This window comes from Chiloscyllium punctatum, chromosome 20 (genome assembly GCF_047496795.1).
Source record: "Chiloscyllium punctatum isolate Juve2018m chromosome 20, sChiPun1.3, whole genome shotgun sequence".
Lineage (NCBI taxonomy): Eukaryota > Metazoa > Chordata > Chondrichthyes > Orectolobiformes > Hemiscylliidae > Chiloscyllium > Chiloscyllium punctatum.
Genome location: NC_092758.1, coordinates 54,108,268 through 54,130,894, shown reverse-complemented (window position 1 = coordinate 54,130,894; position 22,627 = coordinate 54,108,268). Strand labels below are relative to the sequence as shown.

The following is a 22,627-nucleotide window of genomic DNA, read 5'->3' as shown; positions in this document are numbered from 1 at the left end:
TGCAAGATTGATAAACTTTCAATTTACAGTTCAATCTGTTAGAGAGACTCACACATTATTATTTGCATCGACAGACACCGCAGAGACCTCATTATAGTGCTCTTCCCTCTCCTAACTCCCACAATTGCCTTTCCATTGTCATCCAAATCTTCTTATTCCTTCACAATTCATCCTGACTGCCATCAAAGCTCAGAATGGAAAAATCTATTTTTGTATGTTTAATTAACACTTGTTAAAACAAATAAGTCCCAAGTATAAAACATTTTTAACCTAATTTATTTGATTAATTTAAAATTTAACGAAGATACAAAAGAAGAATATTTGGTAAACTTGGTGATTAAACATTTGATTTGTTAATTGCAAATTAAAGTAGTTTGTCAGGCCATGTAAAGTGTTATTGATTTTACACATAAAAACATTATTCTGTTGTCATGAGAAATAAACCATTTTGCAACCAACATTTTCCTTTAAAGGGTTGAGAGACTAAAAGCATATTATTTTGTTGGTTTTGTTCAGTGTTATCTTTGATATTGATGAAAGAAAAATAAACACTTAGTTGAAATAGCAGAAAATGACAATATATTGAATTAGTTCTAATTCGTTACAATGGACTGGAAGAACACAAATAAATCTCTATTCAAAACATATTGTCAAAGTTACAGATTCAAGTAAAAATAAAACTACTGCTTAAATCTGGCCATTGCCTTTTAAGGTATAACTTGTCATCTGATCTGCTATATTCATCTAGACAGGAATCAGCTTAAATCTGGAGGAGGCCACTTCAGTCTCCCAGCACATTTCCTGCTTTCACAACAGTGTTCTTGGAATTTAGCTCATTTTCCACTAAAGTAACAAATTTATGATGCAAATAAGTCTGTATTTTTTAAAAGCTTTGTTAAATACATCTACTTTCTGTATGGGCATATGTACAGTGTTTGGAGTACAGGATGAAAATAACAATTTAAAGCCTGCAGAACTGTACTTAAAATCTACCACAAACACCATCTGGCCTTAAGGGCTGAATAAAATGTTTCCTGATGGAAAAGCATCAGGAGGTAAAGATCAGGGGCCCCATTGTTTAATCTCCTTTTACTGTTCCTTACAAAATTGATTTTTTCGCTGATGCAGATTAGAAATTTCATAAAATATTTTTATATCGGTGCTACATACATATATACACAGGATGGTAGTGTGCTCCCTCCTGAAATTTTACAAATATTCATCTCATATACCTTCAGCTGTCAGAACATTACCAAGTAGCTCGTTAGTGGGGTGCAGCCTTTCCATCCTGCCACCACTGTCAAAATGGTGCCTTCATGATGTGGTGTGGTAAAAGCCATTATACTTTGCTTAGATTAGATTTCCTACAGTGTGGAAACAGGCCTTTCAGCCCAACAAGTCCACACCAACTCTCTGAAGGGTAACCCACCCAGACCCATTTCCCTCTGACTTATGCACCTAACACTATGGGCAATTTAGCATGGCCAATTCACCTGACTTGCACATCTTTGGACTGTGGGAGGAAACCCACATAGACACGGGGGAAACATGCAAACTCTGCACAGACATTTGCCCAAGGCTGGAATTGAACCCAGGCACTGTGAGGCAGCAGTGCTAACCACTGAGCCACTATGCCACCTATTTTGTAGAATTCTCTGGCCTTTCCTTTTAACCCCTTCACAGAAGTAACCAACACCCAATTTTTGATTAAAACCAAATACCCCAGATGGGACTTGAACCCCAATCCCTGACTTAACAGGCCAATGCCTTATCCGTTAAGCCATCTACCTTTGCTCCTCTAATATTTAAAAGATATTTAACATGATCTAGTGCAGAACTGTACGAGCATCAAACAGCTGCAGCCAACAATATACCCACCTCCAAAATGAAATTAGTGCATATCATGAAAGATATTGAATAAGAGTCAAATAACCTCAACTCAATGAAAAGCAAACATGTTAGCTTGAAACCTCTGTAATTTTTATTTGATCTTTTTAGTTGAAGTTAGCTTCCCCAATGTTTCTCCAGTTTATCTAGTGAGTTGCAGAGCTATGCAAACCAGATCAAACTCCATTTTCATCCCTCTGTAATGAGTTAGCTGTAGAAATGCATAAGCCTCATGCCCACTGAGTTAGGAAAGGTGATGGGGAGTGCTTGACACCATGGAAATATCCTTTAACAAGGTGTTGAATCCTTTGGCAGAGGAGCAAAGGTAAAACATTTGGCATGAAAAACAAATTTAAAATTAATTAGGATTGATTCAACCAAAAAAATGCCCATCAGGGTTTGCAAATAGATATTATTACAATACCCCTTAGGCCATTTGAACTAACATAGCAAATGTGTTGATATCAAGTTAAAATCAATTGCTTCCTTCACTGTTATAGTGATATTATTGGTGGAAGTTTATTTTGCTTAGCTTAAAATATAAAGTGCAATTAAAGCAAAGATATTGTATATAGTTTACCTTTTTCATGAGTTACAAAGAAATGACTAAAACAGATTTTGGCACTAGCATTGAAATACCTGGTAACAGGTTCACCAGTTGGAATGAAAGTGAAAAGGTTTACAACACAATATACAAATAACAGTCTCTTTTTTTCTTTCTGCACTATTCTTAAAGTTCAATGAAAAGGTAAGTGAACAACATCAATGGTTTTCTGTCCTGAGCAAAAGGACATACAATTCTAATTAACCTCACTAAGTCAAATGTTTGTCATTGTGATAGTCCCACCTAATATTCCATTGAAGGTAGGTGAAACTAGCTAAAGGACAGAAGTCTAATGCCCTGTACCAGATAATTTGATAATAATTCTGGTTGGACAGTTGAGAACTGAGGGCCATAGTCTCAGTATAAGAGATCAGACATCAGGACTTTTCACTGAAAAATGTTGTCAATTTTTGAAATTCTCCACCACAAAGAGCTAGGGATGCTAAAATGTTGAGCATGTTCAAGCAAGAAAAGGATAGGTTTTTGGATACTAAAGAAATTAAAAGGTATAAGGATAGTACTGAAGAGTGTCATTTAGGTAGATGTCAGTATGATCACATCAGATGTTCAAATAGTCTCAAAGGGCCAAATGACCTACACAGTGTTCTCCTATTTCTTGTGATCCTATGTTCTGTGCTACTTGGCTACCTTTCCTTACCTTTTTTGAGTTTTTTGAATCCCAATGCACTGATTTAGTTTTGAAAATATTTCCATACTGAAATTGGAATATTTTTTATTACTGACACCAGGGAATGGTGCTGAGAACTATTAAGTCATTGTGCATCTCAATCATGCCTGACAACTAAAAAAAACACTTTAGCAGTGCAGAACTAACCCCCCACAATTTTGGTAACATTGCCAATATCCATCTGTTCCATCAGAGCATTTTTGAGACAAAAATGGGTAACAGAGGCAGCAGAAAAATGCATAACTTATTTACTAAGTGGATTAGAGTGAAAGAATTTATGAAGATTTTTATCACTTACTTTGAATGGTAAATTTATTTTAAGTACACAGCGGTGTAATAGTGAGAATTTGTCAGGCAGTGCATTGATTTGTGGTACATTGCACAATCTGAGTAATCCTCCATCTGGAGGTGCATATTAAGTATAATCTAGAATCTGGTCCTCTTTGAACTCTGTGATTTGCAGAAATTTAACTGACTTTCAGTTAAGGATCCACAAATACAAATACATGGGCCATCATAATTATATTGTGCAATTGGACAAGGTGTTTCAATATGGTTCTTAATTGTTGTTGAGTTGCTTTTTTCTGATAGCACCCTAAGATGTTTAACCTTGGCTATAAACACCAAAATAATAATTCTGTATTAATATTAGCAATCAGTAAATTTGATCTGACACTATCATGTATCATAATTATTAAACCTTTTCTATATATTTTAATCAAAATGAGAAAAAAAAAGTTCTGTGCCTTGGCCAAAAGTCAAAATTATTTTTGCACATAGCTGGAACCATCTGGAATTAGTATTCTGTTCCAGAGACAACCACTGCTGTGTATTTCATTATGCGTTAACATAAAACGCTGCATTTATCATGGAGTCTACAGATGCTATTTAAACAAAAACGTTTTGGAAACTTACAGACACTTTTAGTGTTGTGAACTTATTCATTTGTAGAAAACTCTACATGGATTTAAATCTAAACTAGACAACTAAAGCTATGCATTGATTTATGCAATAGTCTTCCTAGTTAGTTATGAAAAGCACTTTTACATTTTGCAAATGAAGCATGCAACAGATGGGAATCATCAGAGAATTTTTTTTGACTATCAAACGTTAAAGCAGGGGAAAATATGACTGCACTTTGGCTAGAAACTAAAGCTGTAATGAGAACTTGTGTACATATGTATAGGGTTAGAAAAGGGCTACATTCTTAATTGCCTGGGTAAACTGTAAAATTGCATCATGCTGGAGAAACAACAAAAATACTCACTTTTTTGACAACAAGAAATGGTTTAAAATCTTTAACAATACTTACATAGTGCAGAAGTTAAGTGAGTTAAAATCTAAACTTAAGTGTAAACAATGTTCAGATTAGGCAGTTCTGGAGTTAAGGGCACTAACTGTACATACCTCTATTGTCACTCCTCGATTGTTGAGTCACACCTGTTGGAAATGGACAGAGCCTCAATTTTTTCTTCCTCAATATAAATACAGTCACTGAGGATCAGAGCTACATCTCTGGAATTTTATAAATTATGTGGGTCTTTTGAATACTCTTCTGTCTGCTTCCTTTGGAAAACTCTTTTCTTTTACCTTATATGAACTGAAAAAGAGGCACTGCTGCTGCATGCCACAACTGACAGATCCCTGAATGAATTCTATTGGCCACAGTAAGTCATATGAACCCTGCTGTGACCTGTGGCAGTTGAGTACAGAACTTGCTTTACCCACTAAGGAAGCCGTATTTGGCGATTTTCATATTTCTTCTAAATTTGGAGTTTTTCAACGATATTGTAGGCTTGGCTTGAAACTCCCCTCATCCATGTGGAAATCATTAAAATTGAGAGTCTCAGTGACCAGTGCCAGCTTTGTGCCTGGGAACGTGAGTGAACTGCCTCAGAGGTTGTTTATAAAAACTAACTTCCTCCTTCTCCCCATGGACAATCTCTGGATCTGAAGATTATAGCCACAAAAAGGGAAGGCAAACTAACAAGCTTTAAATTACCTAAGTGCTTAGAATTTCTATCTGCTTCGGAGTCTGACAGAATCTAAATAACTCTTTTTCTCTTCAATACCTTCTCATTCTGTGCATTGAATTTAATGAGCTGAACACAAGGAACAGATTTAAATTCACAGTTTTTGAAACTGACATCATAAAAATACAAAATGAAATTAAGCCAGAAACTCTGAGCTCTGTAGCATGTGTCAGTCGATACAAGAATGCAGCTTTAGGATCCAAGGAATAATGCATATTATAAATTAGAAAAAACTTTAATGAGATCAGAATCCAAACAACACTTTAAATGGCAATGTTATTGTAATTTGTCTTTCTTCTGCCTGAGAAAATATCTGTGAAATGAGTAATCTGGCTTGCTTTGCAGCTTTGCATTTATAAATTATGAATCTAGCCTACTAAGCTATTTAGTTCCTATTGCCATCTTTGCATATCTACTCTGACTTATGAGTGCCAGGACCTGAAATATATTCAAAACTGAAATTAACTAAAGCATGCAGCAGACAGCAATTATGATTTATCATATATAAATGATACATTTTAAATATATCTAGTTCTGTCCCACTGAAAACATAATCAACAGTTTTAAGGAATGTGGATCTAATATTAATCATGCAAAAAAGCCGAAGTAATGATGTTACGTGAATTTACTTTCATTAAATCAAAATAATTTTTTGCAAGATTTTTCAACAAATGATTTAATCCTGCACTATGTATGTGTTTATGTTTATATCTTTGATTTCTTAGACTGTGAGTAGGCTTTTCCACTCCTCTCCATGGTGAGAAGAATGGTGGATAGGTGAACCAAGAGGCCAAAAATTGGAATCTTTCCAAATGGGAAAAGTTTCAGCTATTATGTTCTTTTTCTTCAGGTGACTGATGGAGTATGTTGCTGATACAAGACAAGAAGACTAACTGCATATATTTGCATCTCATTGCTATCATAATTTGCTGGAATTACTTTGGCCTTCCAAATTAACTTCTGCTCTTCGAGAAAATTGCATTTCATAAATTTGCTAGAGAAGGCAGCTGTGCATATGGCAAATTGCACCTCTTCATCCACCTCAGTACTTGCTGCCGAATTTGCACTATTGCTACTCCCAAAACAGTCAAAGCAACTTATCTTCCTGTGCCATCTGAAGGCCAAGTGGCTCCAGGGCATACATTGTAAACAGGAAGCTGTTTATTACTGATCTGCGCTGAAACTATAAAAATGGGAATCAGGGAGTGGTGTTGCCTGAATGGCATGGGATGGCAAAAGTGGTGATGAAGGAAGGCATGATGTTGGGCATGACTGCACTGCAGTAGGTCTGGTGGTTGAGGGAGCAGGAGGTGTGTTCTCCAGTCAGTTCAGGGGCAGGAGTATGGGGAGTTGGACTCCAGTGTATCTGGGATTTGTTGGCCTGCCATTAATCGAGGTGCTGAAAGATCTGTCGAGGGCTTCATTCACGTTGAGGCCAACTTATTTATGTCTGGGTGTGCCTGATGCCACAGCGGACATAAAAGAGACAGGAGTTAGGGAGCATATTGTAGTCATGGATTTGGAAGGCCAGAGCAAGAACATATAATCTCAGGGGGTAGAGGTTAAAAAATGATATGATGTGGATGGCTTCTGTCTAGCAAGAAGTGAAGCTCAAGAGGTACAGTAAGAGCTCAATGCTTAGGAACTCCATGGAATATTTGGGGACCTCACTGGTGGCAATCATTGTTGCTATGATTAACAGGGATGGTCAACTAATGATGAAGGAACAAAGTGGGAGGGAAACTGGTGGGTCATAGTAGATGGGCAAAGGGCAGGGGATGTGTTAATTGGCACTGGGGTGGTCCATTCACAGCAAGGGTGGAAATTTTAGTCTAGAAGCAGCCCTGTTAGTATAAGTAATACCATCACAAACCCTACGCATTCAGGCATCCCAGCTAGATGCCTTGCCACACAAAGGGAAGAAATCCAAAACCTGGGTGTTTAAGGAGTATTGCTGGCAGTACCATGATGCTAACGCCACATTAGAAGATCTCTGCTTCAACCTTCCTGAAGGGAAACTGATCTTTGAGCAGGAATGGAAATACTGGATACTGCAAAGGCTATGGGTCCTGACAACATTCTGGCAATAGTACTGAAGGTAAGTGCTGCAGAACTTACCATTTCCCTAGCCAAGCTCTTCCAATATAGTTACAACACTGGCATTTGTCTGACAATGTGGAAAATTGCCCAGGTTTTTCCTGTAAACACAAAGCAGGACAAATCCAACCCAGCTAATTAATCCTCCATTATCAGTAAAGTGATAGAAAGTATCATCAGTAATGCTATAAAGCAGCACCTCCTCAGCAAAAACCTGCTCAGTGATGCCCAGTTTGGGTTTCGCCAGGGCCACTCACCTCATTACAGCCTTGGTTCAAACATGGAAAAAAGAGCAGAATTCCAGAGTTGAGGTAGAGTGACAACCCCTGACATCAAGGCTGCATTTGACCAAGTGTAGAATGAAATAGCCTGAGTAAAAAATGGAATCAATGGGAATCTGGGGGCAAAATCTCCAGTGATTGGAGTCCTACTTCGCACATAGGAAGGTAATTTGGGTTGTCGAAGGTCAGTCACCTCAGCTCCAGTACATCTCCACAGGAGTTCCTGAGTGTAGTGTCCTGGGCTCAACCATGTTCAGCCCTTTCATCAATGATCTTCTCTCCACCATAAGGTCAGAAGTGGGGATGCTTGCCGATGATTGCACAATGTTTGGCATCATTCCCGACTCCTCAGGTACTGAAGCAGTCGATATTCAAATGCAACAATATCTGAACAATATTCAGGCTTGGCTGATAAGTAGTAAATTACATTCATGCCACATAAAAGCCAAGCAATAACCATCTCCAAAAAGAGATAATCTAACCACATCTCTTGACATTTAACGATGTCACCATCACTGAATCTCCCAATATCAACATCCTTGCACTTACCATTGACCAGAAACTCAACTGGACTTGCCATATAAACACAATGGCTTCACAAGCATGTCAGAGGCTAGGAATACTGCAGTGGGTAACTCCCCATCCTGACTCTTCAAAGCCTGTCCAGCATTTACATGGCACAAGTCAGGAGTGTGATGGAATACTCCCCACTTGCCTGGATGGGTACAGCACTCAAGAAACTTGACACCATCTGGGGCAAAACAACCCATTCAATTGACACCACATACAAAAACATTCACTCCCATCACCACCAAAGCTCAGTAGCAGCAGTGTGTGTTATCTACAAGATACAGTGCAGCAGTTCACCAAGGTTCCTTGGACAGCACATTCCAAACCCATGACCACTCCTGTTTATAAAGACAAAGATAGCAGATACATGGGAACACCACCACCTGCAAGTTCCCACCCAAGTCACTCACCTTCCTAACATGGAAATATATTGATGTTCCTTCACCAATGCTGGGTCAAAATTCTGGAATTCCTTCCCCCAGGGTATTGTGGGTCTTCCTACAACATGTAGATTGCAGTGGTTCAAGAAGGCAGCTCACCGCTACTTTCTCAAAGATAACTATAAATAAATAAATGTTTGCCCAGCCTGCAATGCCTGGTTTCTGTATCCCATACAATGCAGACTGTTACAGTGCATGTGTTATGTTGCTCTCAAGGAGCAACGTTGGACACAATTTCCCATGGAACACATGCCAGTTGGGGAAGAGGCTAAGGGGAAATGTTATGAGGTAATAAACTTTCCTGGGTATGATGGGTAAGGTTATCAGTGTGAATATTTAAGAGAAACATGACTATCTGTGTGATATTACTGCTTGTACTGATTTTTCGAAAGCAACTTCAAGAAACCTCTGCCATTATTTGAGTCACCTTGCTTCTCAAAAAAACTGCAGGCCTTGACTGTTCTGACAACAACAACAAGAGCAAGGACTCCTATAGAATTGGCACCAGTTGCAACCTGATTTATGGAGGCACAGAACAGTGGTATTACCACTAGACTGTTTATCCAGAAACCCAGGTAATGTTCCAGGAGACCCATGTTCAAATTTTATCACAGCAGATGGAGGAATTTGCATTCAATAAAAATAGCTGCAACTAAGTGTGTAATACTGGCTATAGATTGATTGGCAGAAAAGCTCATTTGGTTCACTAATATTTTTTTGGGAAGGAAATTGCCATCCTTACCTGGTCTGGCCTACATGTGACTGCAGACCCACAGCAATGTTGATGACTCTTAACTACCATCTGGGTGAAAGAATCTCATTCAACAAAATATGTTGATCAAACATGGGGTGTTTTCTAATGAATATTAAATGCTTCTCCTGACTTGCCTCCTTTTCCAAGTTGTTAGACTTGGAACTTGTGCATCTGTGTTAAAAATGAGCAACTTCCTTAAGCCTCCCTCAGAATCCAAACTTCTACATATTTGCTTCTTATTTCTACAGCATCCTAAACAGAATGACAACTTACCAGTCATGAGGAGATGAGGATAATGTTCTGCTGAGATCTATTCAGTGTTTTGCAGCAGAAAAATGGCAGGACTCAAATCTTGTTGTTATGACTTTTATTCATATACAAGCCTTAGAAACAAATTATTCACAGACAAGCTGTATAGGGCATTACAGTTAAGCTTGCTCATATCTTTACTAATGACTATAAACACACATCCAGTTGAAAGTTTCAGACAATAATCATAAGCAACCCCAGCCAAAATGCTTCACCCTTGCATGGAGTATTCAAGTCAATTGTTGTGCATCTCCTCTGTCCAAACTGAGACAAACTAATAATACAGGCTAAGACTCTCATCTGGTCCGTTAGGCTGATTTACTCACTGCATATTTTTATTGAGTCATCCATAAAGTAATGTTAATGTGGTCTTGGTTTCAGTCTTTACAAATGCCAGAATTTTGAACTTATTAAAGCACAGTTAGTACAGTACAAGTAATTTAAACAAAAGTAAATGTCAGTGTATTTCTCACATGAAATTATCCAAATATTGTGAATTGATCTTGGTGATGACTAATGATATATTTTATAAATATATTAAGGACTTGAACACCAAGGTTTTATGAAGCACTGTATAACAGGACTGAATTTTCTCCAGCAACACAGGTAAAAAATATTTTGTCTTGACAGACCAACATCAGTAGAAAGAATCCTCTTCGACCTGGCTCTCACTAAGATGAGATTGAGTTAGATTTGGCAACCCTGAAAACAAACTCTAGTCAAGGAAAAGAATGGATCAGTGCTGAGGCAAGATTGTTAGTTCAGTTTACTCAGACTTGTCTTTGTAGTTTTAGAAACTGTTATACCCTTATCGCCTGTATGTAGCACTCACCCCCTAGTGATCTTTCATACTCTGCATGCCACCTCTACTCACTCATCCAGTACCCATCCTGGGCAGACGACAGGAGCCATATCAGGATGAATAAATGTCTATAGATTTCCTCTCAGGTGCATTTAATAGTGAAAAATATCCATTCATGAAACCCAAAGTTTTTAAATCACCCCAAATATTTAATCTCTTTAAGATAAATAAAGAAATGCCACATCAAAAAATCAATAATTTAAACCTTTAATCAAGCTGGAAACTACTTGCTGAGAAAATCAAACACAGTCAAGCATTCATAATGGTATAATACTAGCCTCTTATGAACTAACAACAGAGACCTTGTTTTGGTATCTTTTGATATAAATAGAAATCTTTCAGATGATTTTATTTATTTCACATGGGTCTCACAAAGCTTACCTCAATTGTGGTCAAGTGATCACTGTAGCTATTTTAGGTCCTTGATTCTTCCTTGTAAAAAAAGCATTTTAGTCCAAGAAAAGTTGCAGGTGTAACAATCGGATGATGTAAGTTAAAATTCGACAGTGTATGTTTATCACCATCATAACAATCTCCACAGCTTGAATGTACATAAAGACATAAGCACTGGGGAGGAATAGGCTGACACTGCGGCCACCTGGATCCCTACACATTTGGTTATTTGATGCTTGCTATAGCCTTCCCTTCCAGCTTTGTTAGTCCATCTGCCTATTTCTGAACTGGCAGAGGCAGAAAGGCAACGGTATTTGGAAAACAGCTGGTTAGCGATCTATATTGTAACCTGATATTATGTAGTCAATGTTACAGACACCGATGGACAGAAGGAATCAGAACAAGATTAACGGAGAAGAAGAGAAAGAGATGGCAGAGCTGAATGGATGTTAGAGACAAAAGAATTGCACATGCTGACATCCAAGGTAGACAAGCAAGAGGCTGGAAGAACACAGTAAGCCAGGCGCATCAGGAGGTGGAGAAGTCAACGTTTTGGGTGTAACCTGGTGGAATCTCCATCTCAGCTTTGAACAGACAGTGGAAGATTACCCACAGAGGCATCACCTAATGATCCTGTGAGCGTGGGCAACCTCAGTCACTCTCTTTTCCTCACTCACCCTGTCTCATTTAGTCACTCATTCACTTACTCAACCTCACTCACCCTCCCTGCCTCACTCATTTACTCACTCACCCACCCTACCTCATTTACTTATCAACTTACCCACCCTGCCTCACTCATTCACTCACTCATTTATTCAGCCTCACTCGTAACCCACTCTGGCCCTCACACTCAAGCACTCACTCACTCAATCAGACTCACTTACACTCACTGCCATGATTTAGCTTGTTGCCAGCTAGTCAAATCTAATGACCAGCCTGCTGGGCTCAACAGGCAGGTTACTCAATCAGCCCCGAGTTGGGGGTGACTGGGGACATAGATATGGGTTCGGTGAGTAGCTGTTGAAAACCATTGTCCCACCTTTGTTTCTGACTCTCTGGAATCCCCTTCCACTCGACTCCCATCCAGCAATCTTCCCTCTGAATAGTCACCCAAGTTGCCTGATGCTCTGGCACTTCCTTATGCTGTGCCATAAATGTGACATATTGGCCACTGAGGCCGCTGTCACAGGTTGTCTTAATACAACCTGCATGACTGGTGCAAGATCTGGTCGGCTTTCCCATTGGTGGTGATGTTAGTGAGCGGGTCGGTTGTGAGTTGGGAGGTCTGGGGGCTGGTGAGCAGTGTCCTATGCATTGTCATGCACACGCCACACTTTGAAGATAAATCAGAAAATCATATTCCATCTGGATATGGATCCATCCATCAACACCATCTGTAAGAACAGCCTGTGAGACAATCATCTGCCTTAGCCAAGCAATTTACTTCCTCCCAGTTTATCTGACCATCTAAGATGTTGCACTTAATCTGAATTAATGATTAGCTAATTTTGCAAAAGAATCTCAAATATATCAAAGTAGCCATCTTGTGTCATATACTATTAAAGACAGTTATCTAATATGGTTTGACACCATTTTAAGGTGAATATTATTGTTTGTGTTGATCAGACCACAGAGAAAATCATTCTTTTTCAACAACAAAGTACAAACATACTGAATACAATGTTCATGATAACTTCTGTTGGTTTTATAATACATCTCATGGTAGGCAAATCTAACCTGATGCAACTCCAATTGGACATACTGTTCAAGTTTGATCAAGATTGTATGATAGTTGATCATTTTACAAACACCAGCAGTCTACAGACATCTTTGCATTTACCTTGTTATATAGTTGAAACACACATGAAGACTATTTAAATATTTTGTTGCAAAGTAAATAGCCACATGTTTCTGGTGGACCTTTGTAAACAACCTCTATTATAAAACCAAAATTTCTATAATGCATTGACATTATAAGTTGTGTTCTGTAAAACTTCCAAGTTGGCATAGTCTTTGTTAATGTCTGAAAAAATGAAGTTATGAGTGATGTGCAAGAGGGTTGCTGTGCTGCAAATTACTATCGTGCCAACATGCCTCAGAAAATGAGTAGACACCATATTACTTGATCTTGATGAGTTTTTTTTAATGGTGGGATATCAACTGAAAATTATGTTATGTTTTATTTATAACCTAGGAGTTGTTGCTTGCTACTTACTGTAATGGTTAAGTTAGTTAGTACATCACTTTGGATAAAACGTACACTCCCTCAAAGCTTTCCTTTTAGAGATAACTGACTAGATAGGTATAATAGAGCCATAGAGTCATAGAGATGTACAGCATGGAAACAGACCCTTTGGTCCAACCCGTCCATGCCGACCACATATCCCAACCCAATCTATTCCCACCTACCAGCACTCAGCCCATATCCCTCCAAACCCTTCCTATTCATATACCCATCCAAATGTTGCAATTGTACCAGCCTCCATCACTTCCTCTGGCAGCTCATTCCATACATGTACCACCCTCTATGTGAAAAAGCTGCCTCTTAGGTCTCTTTTATATCTTTCCCCACTCACCCCAAACCTATACCCTCTAGTTCTGGACTCTGCCTTTATCGATTTATCCTATCCATCCCTCTCATGATTTTGTAAACCTCTATAAAGTCACCACTCAACCTCCGACACTCCAGGGAAAACAGCCCCAGCCTGTTCAGCCTCTCCCTATAGCTCAAATCCTCCAACCCTGGTAACATTCTTGTAAATCTTTTCTGAACCCTTTCAAGTTTTACAACATCCTTCAGATAGGAAGGAGACAAGAATTGCACGCAATATTCCAACAGTGGCCTAACCAATGGCCTGTACTGATGCAACATGACCTCCCAACTCCTGCACTCAATGCTCTGACCAATAAAAGAAAGCATACCAGATGCCTTCTTCACTATCCTACCTACCTGCGACTCGACTTTCAAGTAGTTATGAACCTGCACTCCAAGGTCTCTTTGTTCAGTAGTACTCCCAAGGACCTTACTATTAAGTATATAAGCCCTGCTAAGATTTGCTTTCCAAAAATGCAGCACTTTGCACTTATCTGAATTAAACTCCATCTGCCATTTCTCAGCCAATTGGCCCATCTGGTCCAGATCCTGTTGTAATCTGAGGTAACCTTCTTCGCTGACCAATACACCTCCAATTTTGGTGTCATCTGCAAACTTACTAACTGTACCTTTTATGCTCACATCCAAATCATTTATGTAAATGACAAAAATTAGTGTAAATGACAAACATCGATCCTTGTGGCACTCCACTGGTCACAGGCCTCCAGTCTAAAAAACAACCCTCTACCACCACCCTCTGTCTTCTACCTTTAAGCCAGTTCTGTATCCAAATGGCTAGTTCTCCCTGTATTCCATGAGATCTAACCTTGCTAACCAGTCTCCCATGGGGAACCTTGTCGAACGCCTTACTGAAGTCCATATAGATCACATCTACTGCTCTGGCCTCATCAATCCTCTTTGTTACTTCTTCAAAAAACTCAATCAAGTTTGTGAGACATGATATCCCACGCACAAAGCCATGTTGACTTTCCCTAATCAGTCCTTGCCTTTCCAAATACATGTGCATCCTGTCCCTCAGGACTCCCTCCAACAATTTGCCCACCATTGACATCAGGCTCACTAGTCTATAGTTCCCTGGCTTGTCCTTACCACCCTTCTTAAACAATGGCACCATGTTTGCCAACCTCCAGTCTTCCGGCACCTCACCTGTGACTATCGATGATACAAATATCTCAGCAAGAGGCCCAGCAATCATTTCTGTAGCTTTCCAAAGGATTCTAGGGTACACCTGATCAGATCCTGGGGATTTATTCACCTTTATGCATTTCAAGACATCCAGCACTTCCTCCTCTGTAATATGGACATTTTGCAAGGTGTCATCATCTATTTCCCTACATTCTATACTTTCCATATCCTTTTCCACAGTAAATACTGATGTAAAATACTCATTTAGTATCTCCCACATTTTCTGCGGTTCCACACAAAGGCTGCCGTGCTGATCTTGGAGGGGGCCTATTTTGTCCCTAGTTACCCTTTTGTCCTTAATGTATTTGTAAAAACCCTTTGGATTCTCCTTAATTCTATTTGCCAAAGCCATCTCAGTCCCCTTTTTGCCCTCCTGATTTCCCTCTTAAGTGTACTTCTGCTGCCTTTATACTCTTCTAAGGATTCATTTGATCTATTATTCATATAAATTACAGGCCTTTATTTATAGACATTCACTTTCTAAACATTGACAATTGACAAGACTTTGCCCACAACAGAGGTGAGACTCATTGGCCTATAGTTACTCGGGCTATCCCTGCTCCCCTTCTTGAACAAGGGGACCACATTCGCTATCCTCCAGTCTTCTGGCACTATTCCCGTAGATAATAACGACATAAAAATCAAGGCCAATGGCTCCGCTATCTCCTCCCTAGCTTCCCAGAGGATCCTAGGATAAATGCCATCAGGCCCAGGGGACTTATCTATTTTCATCCTTTCCAGAATTTCCAACACCTCTTCCCTACATACCTCAAAGCCGTCCATTCTAATTAATTGTGACTCAGTATTCACATCGGCAACAATGTCCTGTTCCTGAGTGAATACTGACTAAAAGTATTGATTTAGTGTCTCACCGATCTCCTCCGCCTCCACACACAACTTCCCACTACTATCCTTGACTGGACCGATACCTACCCTAGTCATCCTTTTCTTCCTGACATACCTATAGAAAGCCTTTGGGTTTTCCCTAATCCTACCAACTAAGGACTTTTCATGTCCCCTTCTCGCTGCTCTTAGCTCTCTCTTTAGATCCTTCCTGGCTACCTTATAACTCTCAATCGCCCCAACTGAACCTTCACGCCTCATCTTTACATAGGCCGCCCTCTTCCCTTTCACAAGGGATTCCAATTCCTTGTTAAACCACGGCTCCCTCACAAGACCCTTTACTCCCTGCCTGACTGGTACATACTTATCAAGGATACCCATTAGCTGTTCCTTGAACAATCTCCACATATCATTTGTGTTCTTCCCTTGAAGCCTATTTTTCCAATCCACGCATCCTAAGTCATGCCTCACCGCATCATAATTTCCCTGCCCCCAGCTATAACTGTTGCCCTGCAGTGCACACTTATCCCTCTCCATCACTAGAGTAAAAGTCACCAAGTTGTGGTCACTGCCCCCGAAGTGCTCACCTACCTCCAAGTCTAACACCTGGCCTGGTTCATTACCTAGAACCAAATCCAGTATAGCCTCACCTCTTGTTGGCCTGTCTATATATTGTGTCAGGAAACCCTCCTGCACACATTGGACAAACACCGACCCATCTAATGAACTTGAGCTATAGCTTTCCCAGTCAATATCTGGGAAGTTAAAGTCCCCCATAACAACCACCCTGCTACTTTCACACTTCTCCTGAATCATCCTCGCAATACTTTCTTCTACTTCTCTCGGACTATTAGGAGGCCTGTAGAAAACTCCTAACAGGGTGACCTCACCTTTCCTATTTCTAACCTCCGCCCAAACTACCTCAGATGGCAAGTCTTCCTCCATCACCCTTTCTACTGCTGTAATACTATCCTTGACAAGCAATGCCACACCTCCCCCTCTTTTACCCCCACCTCTGACCCTACTAAAACATTTAAACCCTGGAACCTGCAACAGCCATTCCTTTCCCTGTTCTACCCACGTCTCTGTAATGGCCACAACATCGAAATCCCAGGTACCAACCCATGCTGCAAGCTCACCAACCTTATTTCTTATACTTCTGGCATTGAAGTATACACACTTCAAGCCACCTTCCAGTTTACAGGCACCCTCCTTTGAGATCGATGCCATGTTCCTAACCTCCCTACACTCAAGGTCCTGTACCCTAAAGCTACACTCCAGGTTCCCATGCCCCTGCAGAGTTAGTTTAAACCCTCCTAAAGAGTACTAGCAAACCTCCCCAGTGAAATTACAGTGAAGCATGCCGTAAAAACTTCATAATCTATGTGCCACTCTTGCATGTAATCAAGACTTTTCCATGACCTCTTTTGGATATTTGTTATGGCTATAGGCAGAAGAGAATTTGGGAATGTTTAAAACTCACTTTGTCTAACCTGGCCATCTTTCACACGTTATAATTCACTTTTAACCAAAAAAGATCAAAATTGCATAATCACTGCATTCATAAAATACCTTAAAACATTTCAACTGCATAAGTGAAACTTCCAACTTTATCTATGTGTGGTAGGTGATGCGATAAACTTTAAAGTAAAGTTTAGAAAATAGAATTTTTGACTAAAGTGAAACATTTTCATAGGTTGGAATTTTCCTTCCATGCATTTTTTAAAATACTTGTTTAAGAAAGATAAGTAGAATAAACTGATGTATTGTTTGTTAAAGCTTAAACCTGAGGCTTTATCTTTTAACTCTTTCATAAATTGCTTCAATAGCACAATAACAATTTATTGCATTTTTAAAGTTGAAGGAAATCCACAAAGATCTTTGCAGAGTTATAATCAAACAGTATTTGTTAGAACTAATGATCAAGAACTGAGTCAAAGGTGTAGATTCAAAGGTATATTTTAAAAGTGGAGAGGTAAAGAGGTGAAAAACGTTTGGGAACATAGAACATAGAAAAATACAGCTTAGAACGGACCCTTTGGACCATGACATTGTGCCAAGGATTAATCCTAATGTAAAATAAAATAACTTAACCTATGCATGCCTCAATTCACTGCTATCCACGTGCATGTCCAGCAGTCACTTAAATGTCCCTAATGACTCTGCTTCCACCACCACCGCTGGCAATGCATTCCATGCATTCACAACTCTCTGCATAAAGACCTTCCTCTGATTTCCCCACTATACCTTTCTCCTAATATTTTAAAACTATGACCCCTCATGCCAGTCAATCCTGCCCTGGGGAAAAGTCTCTGGCTATCGACTCAATGCATGCCTCACATTATCTTGTATACCTTGATCAGGTCGCCTCTCTTTCTCCTTCTCTCCAGAGAGAAAAATCTGAGTTTAGTCAACCTCTCTTCAAAAGGCAAGTCCTCAATTCCAGTAAGCATCCCGGTAAACCTTCTTTGCAACTTCTCCAAAGCCTCTGTATCTTTCCTATAATAGGGCAACCAGAACTGGACACAATATTCCAAGTGTGGTCTCACCAGGGACTTGTAGAGCTGTAGCAAAACCTCACAGCTCTTAAGTTCGATCCCCATGTTAATGAAAGCCAAAACACCATATGCTTTCTTAACAACCCTATCGACTTGGGTGGCAACTTTGAGGGATCTATGTACTTGAACACCAAGATCCCTCTGTTCCTCCACACTGCCAAGAATCCTGTTTTTATCCTATATTCAGCATTCGGGTTCGACCTTCCAAAATGCATCACTTCGCATTTATCCAGGTTGAACTCCATCTGCCATTTCTCAGCCCAGCTATGCATCCTGTCTATGTCGCACTGCAGCCTGCAATTGCCCTCGATACTATCAATGGCACCTCCAACCTTTGTGTCATCTTCAAATTTACTAACCCATCCCTCAACCTCCTCATCCAAGTCGTTTATAAAATCTACAAAGAGCAGAGGCCCAAGAACTGAACCCTTTATTACCCCACTCAACACTGACCTCCAGGCAGAATTCTTTCCATCTACAACCACTCTCTGCCTTCTGTCAGCCAACCAATTCTGAATCCAGATAGCCAAATCTCCCTGTATCCCATACTTCCTGACTTTATGAATGAGCCTACCATGGGGAACCTTATCAAATGCCTTGCTGAAGTCCATATACACCACATCCACTGTTCAACCTTCGTTGACCTGTCTTGTCACCTCCTCAAAGAACTCAATAAAATTTGTGAGGCATGACCTGCTCCTCACAAAGCCATGCTGACTGCTTTTAATCATGCTATGCTTTTCCAAATAGTCATAAATCCTATCCCTCAGAATTCTTTCCAAAACTTTGTTAACACAGATGTAAGACTGACTGGTCTGTAATTGCAAGCGATTTCTCTATTTACCCTTCTTGAAAAGAGGAACAACATTTGCCTCCTTCAATTCCTCTAGTACAACTCCGATGGAGAGTGAGGAGGCAGAGATCTTTGCCAGCAGCTTAGCAACCTCCTTTCTCACTTCCTGGAGCAGCCTAGGATAAATCTAGTCTGGCCCTGGGGACTTATCAATCGTAATGTTTGCCAAAATTTCCAGCACATCAATTTAATTGCAAGTCCATATCATACAACACAAAAAATGGTCATCTGTGAGATGGTGGTCACAGTGCCTATGACAGTTCTTTGAAAGAGCTTACTAATTAGTTGACTCCCTGTTACATGTCACACAACCAACACCAATGCACCCTCCCCCCACCACCATCACCACCACCACCAACTGTGCAAACATCTAACTTTTACATTTACATCACATTATCTTCTGGAAGTTACAACTGCATCTGCTGCCTTGATTCCTTCAAGCACTGTATTCCAATTTATAACAACCAGTTGCATAAACATTGTCCACATTTTCTGTCAATTATCGTAAATCTGTGTCCTCCTACTACTGATCTTCATCAGAGTTTGCTCCCTATCTATTTTATTTAAATCCATCCTCATTTTGAACACCATTGTTTCATTTCCTCTTAACATTTTCTTTTGTAATATTCTCTTCACATAGCCAAAATTCCTCAACCCTGCATCATCTGGCAAAATCCCCTCTGGACCCTCCCCAGTCAGTACATTAACATCTATAATGGTTTAAACTGTCACAGTTGCCTCCATGGATTATGTTGTTTCCATGGGCACAACTTTGTGTCTGACCTCATGGATTCTGTTTCCCGTGGCTTCTTGGTATTGGGTGTCTGTACTGCACGACTGTAGCTGCTCTACATTTAAAAAAAAATCACTTGTGGGATGTAGGCATCACTGACTGGCTCACATTTATTACCTGTCCCTATTGTCCTTGAGAAGGTAGTGGTGAGCTGTCATCTTAAATCGCTGCCATCCATGTGCTGTAGGTTGACTGTCTCTGTCCTGAGTTCTGTTGCAGCTCTGTCTTTACCTTATCTAAGAGTGCTTATTGTCTGACATTCATACTCTCTACTTACACTTGAGTGAACAGAATACTGCTTCCAAATCATTGTAAAGTTCAATTCAATTCCTCTCCCATTCTTAAAAGCATCCGACTGTTGATGTCAGAATTCCATCATCATGAGCATATTCATTCCTCTGTACTACATTTTCTATGCCAGCTGCACCGATTTTTATCAACACATTGTTACCCCTTATGTTTCTAACTGACTATCAGTAACTGGTGTGATGAAGCTGCTCCTTTACCAATGTTAAATTGTCCTTGGCTTTTTTTCAAAGGGGTCGTAAAGTCATGGGTTCCATGATGTCTGGGTTTATCTATTTGAAGAAGCTTTTAAGTTTAAAAAAAACTGTTGTACAATGAAAGGCAAGTGGCCAGTTCTCCCAGCTGAGCTTCTCTCTGGTTTGGTTTGTTTTGGTTTTAGCAGTTCTGCCTGTTCAGAGCTGCTGGTCAGTTTAAACTGGGCAATCCAAATGGACAGCTGCAGTGAAAGGATGTTCTGTGCTAAACGTCTCTGCCATCTCTCTCTCTCTCTCTCTCGTAAGAACCGGTGTCTGCTTTTACCTTTTTGCCAAAGAGGTGTTTATGGGGACGGTTGCAGACATTTGGAACAGCATCATTAAGTTGGATTAGTCTGTTAGGATTTTGGATAGGTTAAGTTATTATGTATTCTGTTCTTTTTTGCTTGTGTTTCATTTGGCACTCTGTAAACAAGTATTTTGTTTAAAACCATGGGTTTTTGACTAGCTGCATCACTCCTAGAATATCCATTTTACACCTGCTCAAAACAACTAGAAAAATTAGGGTCTGGGCTTTCTTCTTGAAATGCTTTGAGGGGGTCTGGCCTGGTCCATAATACTGGAAAAAAACCAACAGTTTCCAATGCTATAGATTACACAGAGTCTTTATGGTATTTGGACATGGGCACACATAGAAGATAGGTTAGTCTCTACCTAATGTAACTGTAAGTCAGAGTCTAGTATATCTACAATTGCCATGTATTGTCTAGTGTTATTTTGAAGTCTAAGCGTGAAGACATTCCTTCACTTTACTGCTCCTTGACCAGTCTGTAAAGAACCCAAACTCATAGTGTAATATCAAACCTCACACTAGCAGACCATCTTTTAGGCAGGACGTTTTTTGTTTCTGCTGGTAGCATCCTCAATTTTTCAAGCGTTACCGTGGGTAACACCTTGACTTTACTTCAGGCAAGGAGGCAGGATCTAAAGTCTACCACAGCCGGAATGGGGATTGACCCCCTTGTTGTTGATGTTATTCTGAACTACACACCAGCTGTCAAACTAACACAGCTTAATACAATATCCCATCTTAATTTACTTTAACAATTTAAAACTTCACCCAAAGTCTAAATTTCAGTTCAGTGAAAGGAAGGGATTATCGATAAGAATATAATTTGTACTAAATATAAGAAATTAACTGGAGATGACTAAATCATAAGATTGATTTTAACAAAAAAAAGTTTTATTTTCTATTGCTTTCATTGAATCTCTACAGTGAAAACAGGCCATTCGGCCCATTGAGTCCACACCAACCCACTGAAGGGTAGTCCACCTGGGCTACCCCCTTACCCTTTCCTCCTGCATTTGCCATGGATAATCCACCTTGCCTGCACATCCCTGGATACTATGGGGAATTTAGCATGACCAATCCATCTAACCTGCACATTTTTGGACGATGGGAGGAAACCCATGCAGACATGGGATAAATGTGCAAACTCCACACAGACAGTCGCCTGATGGTGGAATCAAATCCAGATTCCCGCTGCTATGAGGCATCAGTGTTAACCACTGAGCTACAACGCAGCCCCTAACATTTAGAGGATAAAAATATCGAAGAAGAAAGTCAGTTGTACTCCTCAATTTGCTTTAGCTTTTATCTGTATGTTTCCCTTATTAATATTTCATTGGCCATTGTGCTTGTAATCATTTATATATCACAAGAACAAAGTACTTTGAGATATATCTGAAATATGTGATAATGTGATATGACACAAGTTTTTCTGCTTAGTCAGCTTCTTAGTTTAACCCAAAATTTCACAAAATGTCTCAATATTAAATGAAAGCAGTAACCTCTTGTACCAATGCATCTGTGTAAAGTCTCTCTTGAAACATCATGTTTGAGTAGGAATAACGTACGGAAGTAGATTTTAAACAGGAAGTGCCAGTGGTCAGCCTTATCAGTTTAACTAAAATTTGAGGGATGTCAAGGCAATTAAGAAGACTAAACAAATGATTATAGAATACCTTGCTTACACAAGAAATAAACACATATTAGTTTTAATGTTTTCCTCCCTTCATGCATTCATCTTCGGATTGAAGAATTCAAGAATGACTTGCAAATTTATGAGGCAGTTTTGTGAGTCTCCCACCTGGGCTCTAAACAGTATTGCAGTAAGATGATATAAACACTCTTGTAAGGGAACAAAATGGCAACATTAAGCATAAGTTCATAAAGTGAATACTAAAAGAGGACAAAATCAGAAATTGCTGGAAAAAGCCTCAGCAGATCTGGTTGCACTTGTGGAAAGATAATTGAGTTAACATTTCGGGTCTAATTTGTTTTGTCAAATTGATTGTAGCTA

General features: G+C 39.6%; 1 long non-coding RNA gene across 1 annotated transcript in view; it reads right to left on the bottom strand.

Annotated features, from left to right (window-relative positions):
* Positions 1-4,985, bottom strand: part of LOC140492131 (uncharacterized) — a 35,790-nt gene extending 30,805 nt beyond the window's left edge. The window contains exon 1 of the long non-coding RNA XR_011963500.1: positions 4,587-4,985. This is a non-coding gene — a long non-coding RNA (uncharacterized lncRNA). The remainder of the gene's footprint in view (positions 1-4,586) is intronic.
* Positions 4,986-22,627: the final 17,642 nt, after the last annotated feature.